General features: G+C 39.5%; 1 protein-coding gene and 1 long non-coding RNA gene across 2 annotated transcripts in view; both read left to right on the top strand.

Moving 5' to 3' along the window:
• Positions 1 to 17838, top strand: part of supt16h (SPT16 homolog, facilitates chromatin remodeling subunit) — a 163669-nt gene that overhangs the window by 23723 nt on the left and 122108 nt on the right. The gene's annotated exons all lie outside the window — the stretch shown is intronic.
• On the top strand, positions 4686 to 5205 carry LOC141760712 (uncharacterized). The gene is made up of 2 exons (XR_012592435.1): positions 4686 to 4769; positions 5002 to 5205. It is a non-coding gene; the product is annotated as an uncharacterized LOC141760712 (long non-coding RNA).

Raw genomic sequence — 17838 nt, 5'->3', positions numbered from 1 at the left:
AACCACTGGTCATTTCAGTACAGATATTACCTCCTCTGTGCAGCATTCAACCCGAGAGGTGGATCCTACAAGACCAATTTTCAGTGAGTTAAATAACTTTCATGTTTATTGATGATGGTAACGTTGCACCCTGTGAATACCATGTCTCAATTTTGCAGGTGAAACTCCAAATAAGCCACTTTTGTCAACCACTACTACAAGAACTTCAATGACCCCAAATAAAAGAACCACCACTGAGTATAAATCAACTGCTGGTCATCCCAGTACAGAGATTACCTCGTTTGGACAGCCTTCAACCAAAGAAGTGGACCAAACAACAATCAATACCAGTAAGGAAAATTATTTTTAGTTTTATTGGTGGTGGTAATGAACCCTGTGAAAACAATGTTTCCATTTTGCAGGTGAAACTCCAAACAAGCCACTTTCGTCCACCACCACCAGTAGAACCACAGTGACCCCAAATAAAAGAACCACCACTGAGTATGAATCAACCGCTGGTCATCTCAGTACAGAGATGACCTCGTTTGGACAGCCTTCAACCACAGAGGTGGACCAAACACGACCCATTTCCAGTGAGTTAAAATACTTTTATCTTTTACTACTATAGGTGGTGGTACTGTCACACCCTGTGAATACCATACGTCCATTTTGCTTATTTGACTTAAAATATCTAATTTGTCCATGTCTCCAATTTGCAGACCAAACTCCCCAGAAATCATCTCATTCCACCACCACCACCACCACCACCACCACCACTCAAAGCACAGTGACCCCAATTACAAGAACCACCACTGAGATTGAATCAACTACTGGTCATCTCAGTACAGAGATTACCTCATTTGGACAGCCTTCAACCACAGATGTGGACCAAACAAGAACCAATACCAGTGGGTAAAATTATTTTCAGTTTTATTGATTGGTGTAACGCATCCTCGGAATACCATGTCTGCATTTTACAGAAGAAACTCCAAACCTTCCTTTATTGTCTACCACCACCACAGTGACACCAAACAAAATAAGCACCACTGAGGGAGACTCAAGCAGTACACAGATCATCTCATCTGTGCAGCCTTCAACCCCAGAACTGGATCAAACAACATCCATTCCTGGTGAGATAAATAACAATTTTAATTCTTCATTACACCCAGTCAGTATTTACATAGCTTGGGTTGAAGAGAATTTGAACATGGGAATCAATCACACAGCAAATGGACGTTATGGTAAAATATTACAGTATGTTGCCGAAAGGAAGCATGTCATTTGAAAATGGAAAGAGATCGAACAGTGACCCCTGGGGTACACCAACAATAAATTGGGCCCAGGAAGATCTTGCTCCCAACCATAAGGAGGCAATCCACCATTTCTCAGAGTCTTAAGGTCTCGAGTCGATAATGCCCACTATCCATGTATTATTTGAGTTAGAAATATCTTCTCCAATTTTGCAGACCACACTCCCCACAAATCATCTCATTCCACCACCACCACAGTGACCCCAGATAAAAGAACCACCACTGAGTATGAATCAACCACAGGACATCTCAGTACAGAGATGACCTCATTTGAACAGCCTTCAACCACAGAGGTGGACCAAACACGACCCATTTCCAGTGAGTTAAAATACTTTTATCTTTTACTACTATAGGTGGTGGTACTGTCACACCCTGTGAATACCATACCTCCATTTTGCTTATTTGACTTAAAATATCTAATTTGTCCATGTCTCCAATTTGCAGACCAAACTCCCCAGAAATCATCTCATTCTACCACCACCACCACCACTCGAACCACAGTGACTCCAAATGAAAGAACCACAACTGAGTATGAATCAACCACAGGACATTTCAGTACAGAGATGACCTCGTTTGGACAGCCTTCAACCAAAGAAGTGGACCAAACAACAATCAATACCAGTGAGTAAAACTACTTTTAGTTTTATTGGTGGTGATAATGAACCCTGTGAAAACAATGTTTCCATTTTGCAGGTGACACTCCAAACAAGCCACTTTCGTCCACCACTAGAACCACAGTGACCCCAAATAAAAGAACCACCACTGATACTGAATCAACCGCTGGTCATTTCAGTACAGATATTACCTCCGCTGTGCAGCATTCAACCCGAGAGGTGGATCCTACAAGACCAATTTTAAGTGAGTTAAATAACTTTCATGTTTATTGATGATGGTAATGTTGCACCTGGTGAATACCATGTCTCAATTTTGCAGGTGAAACTCCAAACAAGCCACTTTTGTCAACCACTACTACGAGAACTTCAATGACCCCAAATAAAAGAACCACCACTGAGTATGAATCAACTGCTGGTCATCTCAGTACAGATATTACCTCATTTGAACAGCCTTCAACCACAGAGGTGGACCAAACACGACCCATTTCCAGTGAGTTAAAATACTTTTATCTTTTACTACTATAAGTGGTGGTACTGTCACACCCTGTGAATACCATGCCTCCATTTTGCAGGTGAAACTCCAAACAAGCCACTTTTGTCAACCACTACTACGAGAACTTCAATGACCCCAAATAAAAGAACCACCACTGAGTATAAATCAACTGCTGGTCATCTCAGTACAGAGATTACCTCGTTTGGACAGCCTTCAACCAAAGAAGTGGACCAAACAACAATCAATACCAGTAAGGAAAATTATTTTTAGTTTTATTGGTGGTGGTAACGAACCCTGTGAAAACAATGTTTCCATTTTGCAGGTGAAACTCCAAACAAGCCACTTTCGTCCACCACCACCAGTAGAACCACAGTGACCCCAAATAAAAGAACCACCACTGAGTATAAATCAACTGCTGGTCATCTCAGTACAGAGATTACCTCGTTTGGACAGCCTTCAACCAAAGAAGTGGACCAAACAACAATCAATACCAGTAAGGAAAATTATTTTTAGTTTTATTGGTGGTGGTAACGAACCCTGTGAAAACAATGTTTCCATTTTGCAGGTGAAACTCCAAACAAGCCACTTTCGTCCACCACCACCAGTAGAACCACAGTGACCCCAAATAAAAGAACCACCACTGATACTGAATCAACTACTGGTAATCTCAGTACAGAGATGACCTCATTTGAACAGCCTTCAACCACAGAGGTGGACCAAACACGACCCATTTCCAGTGAGTTAAAATACTTTTATCTTTTACTACTATAGGTGGTGGTACTGTCACACCCTGTGAATACCATACCTCCATTTTGCTTATTTGACTTAAAATATCTAATTTGTCCATGTCTCCAATTTGCAGACCAAACTCCCCAGAAATCATCTCATTCCACCACCACCACCACCACCACTCGAACCACAGTGACCCCAAATAAAAGAACCACCACTGATACTGAATCAACCACTGGTCATTTCAGTACAGAGATGACCTCATTTGGACAGCCTTCAACCAAAGAAGTGGACCAAACAACAATCAATACCAGTAAGGACAATTATTTTTAGTTTTATTGGTGGTGGTAATGAACCCTGTGAATACCATGTTTCCATTTTGCAGGTGAAACTCCAAACAAGCCACTTTCGTCCACCACTAGAACCACAGTGACCCCAAATAAAAGAACCACCACTGATACTGAATCAACCACTGGTCATTTCAGTACAGATATTACCTCCTCTGTGCAGCATTCAACCCGAGAGGTGGATCCTACAAGACCAATTTTAAGTGAGTTAAATAACTTTTATGTTTATTGATGATGGTAACGTTGCACCCTGTGAATACCGTGTCTCAATTTTGCAGGTGAAACTCCAAACAAGCCACTTTTGTCAACCACTACTACAAGAACTTCAATGACCCCAAATAAAAGAACCACCACTGAGTATGAATCAACCGCTGGTCATCTCAGTACAGCGATGACCTCATTTGAACAGCCTTCAACCACAGAGGTGGACCAAACACGACCCATTTCCAGTGAGTTAAAATACTTTTATCTTTTATTACTATAGGTGGTGGTACTGTCACACCCTCTGAATACCATACCTCCATTTTGCTTATTTGACTTAAAATATCTCATTTGTCCATGTCTCCAATTTGCAGACCAAACTCCCCAGAAATCATCTCATTCTACCACCACCACCACCACCACTCGAACCACAGTGACCCCAAATGAAAGAACCACCACTGAGATTGAATCAACCACAGGACATCTCAGTACAGAGATTACCTCATTTGGACAGCCTTCAACCAAAGAAGTGGACCAAACAACAATCAATACCAGTAAGGACAATTATTTTTAGTTTTATTGATGGTGATGACGCACCCTGTGAAAACAATGCTTCCATTTTGCAGGCGAAACTCCATTGTCCACCACCAAAATGATCACCATTGAGGGAGATTCAACCAGTGCAGGAGTTACTAAGCAGTATTTAACTGCAACAGCGGATCAAAAAACTATTGGTAATTATGATTTTGGTCATCATAAATGGTTTTATCTTCAATAAGCCTCAATAGCTAATTCAACTTTTTCTTCTATTTGTGTTTTTGGCGATATTGAATGTTATTTGTTCCTTTAATTCACCAGTGTCTTGCAAAGGTTGTGCCAAAAGTAAACTTAATTCCAGGCTCAAAACAGTCCTTCAGACACCTTTACGGGATGTCACAGTCAACTACAAGTTAATTAAAGGCTATGTATGTGTGTGTGTCTAAAGTCAATTCAGTTAATGTTGTTTTCAGCAGAACATGTGATTCATCTGGAAGTGAAATTCACCTCTAAGATACCACTGAGTGAAGACGAAATCCAAGAGCTGGTGCTGGTAGAGGTGAAATACAAAATATGAATGTCCAAAACACTACATTTCTATTCTTCACGCAAAATATTATATAAATATGTTTATCTAAATTGGATATTTTGTAGTAGTTGTGGTTACATATTATGGTATTGAATGCTCTTTTCTCCTGGTTCCTCTAAAGAGCTCAGTGGTTCGGATCAGTTATAAAATGCCACATGGGTGACACTAGAATTGCTAATTTAAATTCTTTGTGCTTTGCCAGTTTCGCAATCAACTGATAGAAATGGGACTTCCTACAAGCATCAAGGTGGGCTTGAAGAGACCACTGAAATCACGAGAAACCAACTGACCGGAACAGAGGTGTTAATGAAGGACCAGTGAAGAGGTGAAGAAGGCTGAGGTCATGCAGTTGTCTTTTTATGCTTTGATCACACACAAAATAGTCGAACAAAAGAATAATGTAAAAGTTTTTTTTTTATACAATAAAGTTATTTTCAATTGTCCCTATATATATATATATATATATATATATATATATATATATATATATAGCTATACCTTTTTATACCAGTTTCACCTTCTGATTTGAGGAATTGAAATTATTTCTGTTGGTTGTTGCTCACACATAAAACATGGATTTTGAGCATATGTAGCATATGGGACAAACCTGGATACCCTTGTTGCTTAATCAGATGCAGGGTTGGGTGGCGTTCAAATAGCAGTACAAGTGACCTTCTTGTAGTTCAGGATGTCTTATAGCTTCATGTCTTTTGTATCTTTATCCACTGTGCTCATTGAGCACTGGTCAATAATGCAATTTGCTATGTCTTTTTGCACGTAAAGTACAAAATCGTAGTAACATTTAAAGTTTCGAAAAACAAAAGTTGGTCTACCGCTGCATCGATTAGTTAGTCTATGTTATTGTGTGATTTCAGATCCGAACTAACGTGTCCTCCACAGCAGCACATTGCATTCATCCAAACATCCAAACTGGGAGCGTGCCGACCGCCATCTAAGTGACAGTATGTATGTGTTAATACAATATAAGGATGTATAATATACATGTAGCAGCGTCATCAAGCAGAAACCTACCTCAGGTCATGTGGGAGGATAGTGTTTTGACGCTAATACATACATACTGTAGCCTAGATTTGAATGTTTGGATTTGAATACATAAGGAACACCACTGGGAAGCTACAGAATTATAGAAAAACTTAAAAAATAATAATAATGGACCGGCCCTTTAAGTGTCAAGTGAGTCAAGTTTACTGACACTGCTAGAAGGGTTAAATACAGATAAAATCAAATAGCTTTATTTTCCTCCATAATGTGTCAACAGATTGTCACAGCCTTCAACAAAACCATAAACAAGTATGATTGTTTCATATCGTTCACATCATATGATCCGTTACAATTCCAAATGATATTAAATTGCATCATACAACTTTAAGGGTCAGATGAGGGTAAAATGATGCACTGGAGTGCTTTTTGGGTCTTTTGTCCCAGTAGATATAAACACTTGCACATATTCTCACTCAACACTTTAATTCATGTTGTAAAGGTTTTAACTCAGTAGTCGCTCGTCCAAAGATTTTTTCCTCTGGTTGTGATAAAGGTGCATTTAGTTTGATTTGATTACACCTTTTGCTTTACAAAAACTATTTAAACAAATGCAATTTCTCTAACGATGCATTCGTAGTAGATTTGCAATCAAAAGTCCAACAATATTTAGTTGAACACTTCTTTTCATTCATTGTGGAGGTTTGGCTTTTCATCTGCCAAATGAGGTCAGTACCACCGTTATTGTCTGATGATACAAGGAAATAAAAGAAAGCGAATGCACTAGTTTTACAAGCCGTTGTTCAGCCATAAATATGCAGCTCAAGGAGACAGTTAGTCACTCAACAACTTTCCCCCTGGCAACAAGAGGTCAACATCTAAATCAGGTAAGAACCAATTTTCAGTTTTCAGATTTCAAGGGTAGATTCAAGTCTAATCAAAACATGTACCTGTTGAAGAGCTACTTTTCTAATGTATAATTGTTTATTAACAATTGTTATTCTTTCAGATTTCTTTGTGTAGAGACAACCTATTATGCTGTTAAACCATTATGCATTTTGAAGGAAATGTAATGCCACATGGATTAAGTTTTTTATCAATACAATTAAATGTCCACTTGTAGAGTAACTAAAGCACAATATGGTTATGTTAAGGCACTTGGTTTAGGTAAGGGAAAGATCAGTCTGTTAAATATTGAAAAGGTCCACAGTGAGTTGAAGTGTGTGACGGCCCCGTAATAAGCCTCCTGCGCTTTCCCTGAGAGGACACACTGAAGCATAAGTGCACAGTCAGCCTCAGGCCAATTTCTAGCCTTAGCTACACGCTCGAACAGCAAGAAAAAGGTGTCTGGATCTTTCTCATTAAACCTCGGTAACAAGCGCAAGTTATTCACATCAAAACGATTCACAGAAGACCTGGGCACTTGTCCGCCCTCATTCTCACCAGACAACACGCCATCTTTGATCATAGACAAACGATATCCCTCCATATTTAATCTTTCCGCCTCTGATTGCTGACGGATTCGCTCTACTTCAATTTGCAATTCATGTTTCATTTTGTCATGTTCAAACTGCAACATCAAAATCTCCTTCTGTTGCTCAAAAGTTAGTCCTTGAGTCTGAAAGGACATAACAGAAGGAATTGGAGACGACTTCGCTTCATCTCCGGGCATAATTCCTATTTCGATTAATTTTGATTTTATAGACTCTTTAATATTTTCTTTCATACGCTTGTCTCCTACAACAACCACTGAATAATGCTCGGCAATCAAGAGCAACTGCTCTTTTGTGCAGGTATCCAGGGACTCCAAAGACGGAGCAGCAATGAACGCCTCAATCTCAGACATTTACAAAGTCAAAAAGCCAACTGACAACTGAGCAAATCCACCGTTACGCACACAACCGCACCAGGCAGACACCACAATGTCTACTCTTGCGCTCAAAGAGGAATACTCAACACGGTTTAGAGTTTCCCCGCTATCTAAAGAAAAACCCAGCTAACTAAGCTCATCCCTAGTCTTCATGCAGCTACTTGCGGTGGGTATTTATGCACTGAAGACCGCTGGCCCAGCAGAGCGACTAGCAAGCTAGCAACCCCCTGAAACCACGGATATGCTCCCGTGAAGCATGAAAGCTTCAACCACTTTTGCCACAGCACTACAAATAAATCAGCTCAACGAACCCAAAGGGAACGTCGCTACAGCCTACAAGGGAAAACTCTACACCACTTTGCAACAATTACGCACAGAGCAACTCGCAAGTGTCATCTGGGCCAGCTGATCTAAGCGCAAACAAAGACGGCGAAACAAACTCCTCTCTCCACAAAATCCAGGTAAGAAACAACTACAAATCCAAAGTCCTACAAAAGTCATTAAATTTACCCTGTAAAGCATCCCAAATACGTTGTCCTTTCCCTCAAACCAACATTCGTGCACACACGGTACTAGGTAACAAAGGAACAAGCCGCGCGCCGCGGGCGCTCCAAACAAACTTTACGCACGCCAAATCCTCTGAAACACACAAACAAGCCAAGATCAAACTTCTGCTGCAGACAGTTTTTACCGTTTTAACTGACCCAAATGGTCCAAAGAAGTCACAAAGAGCGCAACTAATTATCAAAATGCCCAAAAGCACAAAAAACACTCATTACCAGATCTTATCAAAAAGTCGCGGCACAAACGGGAAAAAAGCTGGACGAGCCCCCAATTTGTCATAGCCCGGCTCCTAGGCCATGACAAATACGGGAAAGGACGCAGTGATTGATGGTAAATTAAAGATATTTATTACAAATAAATTAAGGATATACAAAAAGCTACAAATGTGGAGTGTGTCAGTCAGTAACATCAGTAATGTAGATGTGGATGTGTGAGCATGATGAAGTGTGATGTGTTGTGAGTGTAAACTAAAGAAAAGTCAAACAAAGGCAGCCCGGCAGGTTCTGACAGGGATGAGTCCAGGTGAAGGAAAAGAGGCAGAGCAGCACTTGATTGGGGCTTTTATAATCAGGACGCGCCAGCATCAGGTGCTCTGCATCAGGCATCCTCTCCCGTGATACCTTCAAGGACACAGGGAAAGAATGAATGGCCAAATCCACACTGGCATCTCAGTAGTGAGGCAGGGGCCGTCACAAGTGCGACACACTTTCTGTGGGTCTCAGGATGCGCTTTGTATGTCCGCCATCCACCACATCTGTACGCCAACAGCTACGTTTCTAACCGCAATGTGATTTGGGAAACAAATTCATAAGGGACAGGTTTTTATGGATGATGTTCTTTGAGTGATAAGATGATATCAAGACTTTTTCTCTCTCTTCCAACAGGACGACAAAACTGGTCAGACCACCACGTCATGGAGAACGACACCTATCATTTCATCAGCTTGCCCTACGGTCGGCAATCAGCCGTCCGCACGACAGCAAGTGTTGAAGGAAACCCCAACTTGGTTGCAGGACTTCTCCTGGGTTACTTCTTCATTGGGCTCGCCAGCTACTTCTGGGCCTTCTGGTCCCAGTACAGCAGGCTCACAGCTTTTAAAGAAGCCATCACCATGTCCTGCTCAGTAGAGCCGCGCAGCGTCAGCGGCATTCAAAAGATCTACAAGGTTATTCCCAGTCTGGTCTTTATAGATATCGTGAATGCAATCACAGCAATCATATTGGCGATCGAGTTTTTCGGATCCTGCCGGTCTGCACTCAGCTGCACTTACCTCCTCAACGCGTGGTACCTGTCGAGATGTTTCGGAACGATTTTACATCTCGTAAGCGCTCTGGTGTGCCTCCTGGTCTTGTGCATGTGCAACCCACAACTGAAAGCCAGACCGTGCATTATTAATACATGTGTTGTTGTGTTGATGACAATCTGTTCCATTTTATATATATACGTCAGCCAGTTTGCAATCATCGGGCTGGGAGCTAGCACCATTGGATTGGCTTTGGCCATCATTGCAAATTGTCTTAAGTCAACCGCTTCCCCCTCCACTGCCACTTGGAAGAGACTGATTGTGCTTCTTGCCATGCTCACATTCGGAATTGTCTTCGCCCCTACTTTTATTGGAGAGTGCCTAGTGATGAATGCGGTGCCACCTAATAACTATATCATATTTTACTTGAATGCTTTGTTTTACACAAACTTGCAACTCTTAATGAATGGACTCCTGTGTTATGCTATCCTGAAGTTGCCTTCTGAAGAGGAAGAGCAGCAGCAGCAACAAGGGAACATGGAAAACATAAACAATGCACATTAGCACCATGAAGATTGTCATGGTTTTGCATCACAACAATTGCAAACGATAGATAATTTAGTGAAAGGGGAATAACTCACAATTCAAAATGCATCCACCTTTGTTGTTCTTGTCTTGATGGACAAACAATCTGTAACTGTGAATATCAGAATCACTTTTGTTTAATTTGTTTGGATTTTGGATTGTTAATCGGAAAAAATAAGGAATTTCTTAATGTCACCTTGGGTTCAACGTAAAGTTTAACGTTTTCCATTTCTTGCAATAAATGGACTTTGAAACTGTGGATAATAAATAATAAAATGGTGTTAATTCTCACTTTTTGATGTTATTCTTTCATAATTGTTAGATTATTTGTTAATATTTTTAATTACAACAATATTTCATCTTAAAAGTACACTACATTTAGCCTGTAACAAAGAAATGCCTATCAAGAAAAATAATTTCAGCAAATTTTTTAAGCCTATCCTCTTACCCACTGGTTCCCAACCTGTTTTCCTTGAAGCTATAATAGCATGAGAGACAAAATAGATTTTTTATTGTGGTTAAATAAATGCAGTTTATGGTGTTGTTAGATTGTTGCTAAACTGCCCTGTTAATATATGTGCCTTAATAACATTTAAGGCTCCGGGGCTACGGACACAGTATGCCACAGCAACTTAAATTCAGAATCCCCCATCAATGGACAGTGACAAATATTAAATGGATCATCAATCATCAGTAAACAGAATACGAAACTCGCCATTATAAGACAATATGTCAACAATACGTCAAGACAACGCTGTTATTAAGCCCAGTAGGCCTGTGTGTTCAGCGGCAACACAAGAAGATCAGTCTTATAAATTAAAAACCCACAAATATCACAGGCAAAGAACTGGTATAAATGTGGAGTGGAGGTTTGGGGTCCTCCCCCAAGAAAATTTGAATGTTTATGACCTAAAATTATGCAATTTTACATCATTCTGAACCATTATTATTACTATAACGCCCCAAAATCTTGAAAACAAAACTTGCTACAGTTGAATTATTTACACAGCCTTCTTCTGAACATTTCATTTTGTAAAATCATATTCTGTAAATCAATGGTGCAGATTCAGAAAACTTTTAATGTTTCAGTAATCAGCTATATTTATTCTAGCCTACAGCCTAAATCCTGGGTTACACACCATTGCCCGTTAATATCGGTGCGGGCCTCCCCTTGTGTGCATCAAGCAGGAGAGCAAATAGCTTTCTGACTGCAGTGAAAATGTTGTTTTTGAAAGGCTAAACGCCAACAAATATGGATTAAAGCAGAATATTTTGTTAGATTTTGCTATTTAAGTAGCAAAAATGTATATATTTTTAAATAATTCTATATACAGACTTTGTTTAAATTATCCAGTAAGTGTGTTATTATGATTTTAGAGCAAAACTAATTTTGACAACCTCAGAGCAGACAAATCGGGGCGCCTGAGGGTAGAGCAGGTCGTCCACCAATCGGAAGGTCGGCGATTAGATACCCGGCTGCTCCGGTCACATGTCGATGTGTCCTTGAGCAAGACACTTGACCCCAAATTGCTCCTGACGGCATAGCCATCGGTGTGTGAATGAGTATTTAGATTAGATCCTGATGCACCTTGCATGGCAGCCTCTGCCATCAGTGTATGAATGTGTGTGAATGGGTGAATGCTGATGTGTAGTGTAAAGCGCTTTGAGTGGTCAGAAGACTAGAAAAGCGCTATATACAGTAAATGCAAGTCCATTTACCATTTACAAATCCTGACGCACCCCAGTTTTTTTTTTGGCGCAGGCGGACGCCAGGTTGAAATCGACTGCTCTAACTAGTTTTAATATGTCCCAGTGGTGATATGGTAGTTTATGACCATCTTGCTAGAGATGCAATAACGAGGAAGGAAAATCTGTCACACGCAGTCATCACCTGGGGAATGTTTACTAGTCACGTCTCTGCATTCATCTTCGATCACATGTCAGGATGAGTTTTGATAGCTTTTAAAAATCCAGAGGGCAGTATGTCAGTTATAAAATACAACAACGGCCAGTGGGTTTAAGGTCTAGACCAACCCAGTTCCTTTAACAGCAGTATTCGGGACTTTGGCTTGTCTATAAAAATTCCTGTCATAAAATGTTGTAAAATATTTTTGCATGGACAATATCATAATCATAAAAAAAAAAAAAAATGCGCTAGTCTGTTTCTCAATATTTTACAACTTCCCTACTCTGTCTGTGCCAAGCAGCCCCTAGGCCATTGGTTTCTAACTTCCCACTGATGATGTAAATCTTTAAAAATAGATGAAAAATATGTAATTAAATTTTTTTTAAGGGTCAAATAATTTGCCTTATTAAAGGCCTGGTACCGTTTTTAGACGCCTGGTGGCGTTGGTCTTACTGTTGCATATTGTTGTTACGGCCTAACTGTTCTTATGATGATGCTGCTAATCAGGCCCGGTTCTATAAGGGTGCAAAAGCATGCATTGCACCCTCAGTTTAATATTTGCACACTGAGTTGAAATTTGAATAATATTGTATGCTCAGTTTGTTCAAAGCAATACCTTTCAATAAAATGTGGCTTTATACACTTCTTTATATACAGTATATAAAATAAAAAACTGCATATACACGACTTCGTGAGTCGGTGTGTGTTAGTGGCATATGTCAACGTGCCCGCCCAGTAATTTGCTTGAAATTAATTTTTACATGTGCAAATTTGGTTAATCAAATGAATAAACCAAATATGAGCATTCAAGCAGAACAGTCAATGTGAAGGACATCCGGGCTGAGAATATCCTCAGCGTTTAGGATCAGTGAATTCAGAAATACTATACATAAAGTGTGACACCTACTTCCACCACAAATCACTGCAGCTTAACTCTCTATGGGTTATTAAAAAACTTGTTTCAGAGATTGACAATTGAAAAACAGTATCATTAAAATTGTTAAATAAGTTCTGAAATACAAAACTAATTTTTGTTAATGAAAGAAATCAAATAATTTCGTATATAAAATTTATTTTAGAAAGACAACATTTATACATAATCAGTTTAATTAGAATAACATGTTTATTTCACATTTTGTGATAATTTGCAATACAATTAAAAGATTATACAGATTTTGCATCAAATCAAATATAAGAGATTGTGACTTTTTATAAGTGTTTTTATATTGACAGATTGAAAGTAAGAATTTAGACCATTATATCCCAATTCCATACTACTACTAATTATGTACAGTATATAATAGTATCCAGTTTTTTTCAGTAAAATCTACATACTTTACCGTTTTATACTAACATTAAATGATGCAATACGTGGGTTGTGCAAAGGCCATCAAACTGCCACTGCCACTTTTGCATTGCATTGTGGGAGAAGATTGTACATCAACAGCACGCTCAAAAGCCCTATAGATGTACAGAGGAATTTATTCATCAGACTGCAAAGACTTGAAACTTGACTTGGACTTGGACATCTCTGCTTTTTAGTTCATGAAAGTATACTCTGTATACTTTAACTTATAGTACTTAGCCAAGGATTTACGTATTACATAAAGAGACTTGCTCCTTTTGCTATTTGACTTGATGATTTTTGATGAGATTAAAAAAAATAAAATCCGTTGTTCTCGCGTGCCTCTACGGCGAACGGGTTATCCAAAACCTTGATGAATTGAAGTAAATTAATATCAAAACATCCTTTTACAAACTCTCACATACTTTAATAGGCTACTCTATCAAAAAGTAAGCACAACTACAAACCAAGTATTCTTTTCTGTAGGCCTATAAGGCAAGAATACTTAATTATAAATATATTTATATTAATTTTTTGGACCTTTCTCTAATCTTCACTCTTTCGTGAAATACGTTGACCACTCTGGGCGTCAAACAGTTATTCAGGATATCTGCAGGTCTTGAAATGTCTTAAAAACATTTTAGTTATGTCAAAAAAAAAGATATTTTACATATTTTGCTCTGTACTTGATTACTGATTCTATAATCTTTGTCGCTGTGCTAACTCTCCAGCTAACGTGGCTCTGGGTGGCGTGGCTGCGCTGTCTTCATTGTTGGACCCCTTGCTTTTACCAAACTTGGTGATTGATGGCAAACCTTATTCAGACTACGCATCTCGGAGCTGTGTTTCCACTTTGAGGGAGGACGACCCCTGGTGGAGAGTGGACATGGGGCGTCCGCATGAAATCTCAACAATTGAAGTCATTCGGAGATCAGATTGCTGCGTTTCTGAGCTAAATAGGACTGAAATCCGCATTGGTAACTCACTGGAGAACAATGGCACCAACAATCCCAGGTGATACAATGTGGTCAAATTAACTTGATCAGAGTAGATTGTCTTTTTATTTTCATTCCAGTATTCACACTGACATGTGTTCATGTTGGATAGAAAGGGGAGCTATTTTGCTTAGTTTCAGACCAGCAGTACGGACGATAGTAGGCTCTCATGGGAGAAAACAATCTCGTGTCCCTTGTAGACGACAACAGCGTAAACAGAGGAAGTTAAAACATGTCTCCAAACTTCTACATTAAACATTTTGGTTACATCAACAATAATTCCAAAATCGCTGATCTCCGATTTGTTCCCCTGCAATGTCCTAAAAAATATATAATAGAGGGGCTTTATGGCTCCAAGCTATAGACCAGACCAGCATCGCGTCATCGACGAAGTGGCGCTCCCTTTTGGGGAAAAGAAACTCGCTGTCACATTAAAAAGCTGTTGTGTAGCGGGTTAACCAATGCATACGAACTTGTCAAAATTACAATCCAAACACACGTCACATTGCATTGACATCTATGGGATCTTTGGTTTTCCAATCCCCCAAAAAGGAGCTCGGCCTGAACGTTATGCAAAGTAGGCTACCCGTATGTGTCGGTCTGATGTTAAGTTGGTTGAAGAAATGCTATTTGTCTTCTTCCTTCCTCCTTCCTCAGATGTGCAATCATCACTGGGACCAATGACATTCACATGACCTTCCACTGCAACCCGATGAGAGGACGTTACGTCATCATTTTCCTCCCTGGAGTAAATAGGACACTTCAGCTTTGTGAGGTCAAAGTGTACCCTGCAACTGTTACAGGAGGTAACGAACAACGGCATCTAAAGTTGATTAAATTATGCAGTAGTTACGTAATGAGGTAGAAATTGACACAATATTGTTTGTTTAGGTTGAATATGATATTGAACAACATACTGTAGGGTAACAGGGATTTTGTTAATTTGTTTGTTTGGATTATTTGGTTTTAATGAACAATTTAATAACAATAACCAATAATTGATAAGCTATGTGTAGTGTTTTTGTTGTAAAATTGATTTTCTCCCTTTAATTTTGCTGCATTTTCAAGATTCTCATTAGACTTTGACACCTGAACCTACCGATCCGATACCAGTATGTTAAAAACACGTCGCCGTTTTACTCGTGGGATTTTTTTTTCCAGAGCTGATGATGGAAGTAACTAACGACAGGATGTATGGATCGAGTAACGAGCAAACCTCCAGGAAGAGCGCCGGGCTTTGAAACAAATTTCGCATAGTGAGCAAACCGAGGAATTACAACTTATGTGTACGTCACATGATGCCATTGGGCCCAAAAAGACTTTTTCCCATAGTCTTACATTGGGAAGGAGACATATACTGTAACTAAGTAGATAATTTTTTTTAGCTAAATCAACTTCCTAGTGCGAACAATTGAATAGCCCTTATTTAAATCATTAGGTCTTAAAAGTTGTAAAATGCACTAACAGCCGAATCCAGAGTTACTTTCCTACCTCCGTTCATGTAGGCTGTATTGGAGGCTTTTCCGCTACTGGTATCGGTATCGGAACAACTCTAATTCTCATGACGAGCTTTCCTGTGTAACATATTTTGCATCGCAAACATAACTCTTTGTCGCTGTGCTAACTTCTCCAGCTAACGTGGCTCTGGGTGGAGTGGCTGCACAGTCTTCGTTGTGGGACCCCTTGTTTTTACCACACTTGCCGATTGATGGCAAACCTTATTCAAACTATTGGTATGGGAGCTGTGTTTCCACTCTGTATGAGGACAACCCCTGGTGGAGAGTGGACATGCGGGGTCCATATGACATCATATCAGTTGAAGTCATCCGAAGAACAGATTGCTGCGCTCCTTTTCTAAATGGGGCTGAAATCCGCATTGGTAACTCACTGGAGAACAATGGCAACAACAATTCCAGGTGATACTTTGGGTTAAACTAGCCTGATAATCAAACTGGATTGCCATTTTGTTTTCACTATTTACGCTGACATTGTGTTCATGTTGGATATTTTCAGTTTGGGAAGGGGTTGGGTCTATTTTGTTTAGACATATCGGTCCTACCAACATCATTTTCAGCTAACGTGGATAGTGGTTGCTAGGAGCTGTTACCTTTTCATGTTGGTTGAAGAAATATGCTGTTTTAAGAGTTTTTATGTGGAATTACAACTCTTTCTTTCTGTACTATTTATCTCTTCTCCCATCCTCCTCCCTCAGATGTGCAGTCATCACTGTGACCAGTAACATTACCATGACCTTCAACTGCAACCAGATGAGAGGACGCTACGTCAACATTTTCCTCCCTGGAGTAAACAGGATACTTCAGCTTTGTGAGGTCAAAGTGTACACTATTACCCACATTACAGGAGGTAATGCAACACTGAGCAATGGCATAATATTAGAATATAATATTGTTTTATTTTTGTTAAATATAGAGTGTTACAGGAATGAGTCCTAACATCTGGAAATGAGTTCTTCCGGTTCCCTCGTCTGCAGGTCAATGGGCTTTTTGAATGGGTTTTTAGTTAGATGCCTGAAATAAGGTCTGTGGTTAACACAAGCTTAAAGAGATTTTAATGTTTTGTTCTACGACACAAAATACATCAATAAATGCCCCACTCGTTAATTTTGCAGCTTTGATGTATCTTAAAAAAGGCGGTTGCTAAGTGGCTAAAGGCCGACTTGTCCTCCTTTACAGCCTCGTTGTACGTACTCTCGCTGATGCGACCGTGGTGTAGTTCGTCTATAGCCTAACATTAGCATTTTACTTCTGGAGATTGTATTCACACTTCAAAAATCCTAAAAGTGGTGTTCATTTGTTAAGATTATCTTGCTGAACAAAACGTGTAAGTATCATCAACGTGTGTTTGCCACAGAGCTTATTTTCTGCAATAATCCAAAACCCAAGGAAAAAATCCCATTGGCTTTTTGTCAAGGGAACCCAGGGCAATGCTAACTTCCTGGTCGGCCTACAATAATAACTCATCCCTGGAGCACTCTATTGTTTTATGTTATTACTTGGAGTTACACAATAACTTCAGTGAAGAACAAGGTCTGTCTACATTTACAACCAGTTTCCAGGTTGTGAGTTTGAAGCATTTTCTTCGGAGGTAAAATTGAGTTTATGATTCAGAATAATAATTTTTTTTTATATTGTTGACTTTTAAATGTTTTTGGTGATTTTAACCACGCTAGCAACTTGTTTGAGGGATGGAAATGTCATTCTGATGGACTTTTATCAAGCGCCATTATCAGGTCAAATTTCTGATTTGTCTAATACTTTGGTTTATCTACCTAACAACAGTTTGGTTTGCTTTACAATTTGTATTACAGCCTCAAAGAGCTGCTAGCGTGGATGTAAACTTGGACCAATGCTATGGTTTTCCAAATGAATCTTTAACTGGTTCTTTTTCATTCATTTATTCATAACTGCTTTCATGACACTCCTGACAGTTAACCTGGCACAGAGAGGTACAGCTACGCAGTCTGCTGAACCAGCTTCTGCTGAAACTGCTCCACGTAAGGCCGTCGATGAAC

This window comes from Sebastes fasciatus, chromosome 22 (assembly GCF_043250625.1).
Source record: "Sebastes fasciatus isolate fSebFas1 chromosome 22, fSebFas1.pri, whole genome shotgun sequence".
NCBI classification, from domain to species: Eukaryota; Metazoa; Chordata; class Actinopteri; order Perciformes; family Sebastidae; genus Sebastes; species Sebastes fasciatus.
This window is presented reverse-complemented; position numbering and strand designations above follow the sequence as displayed.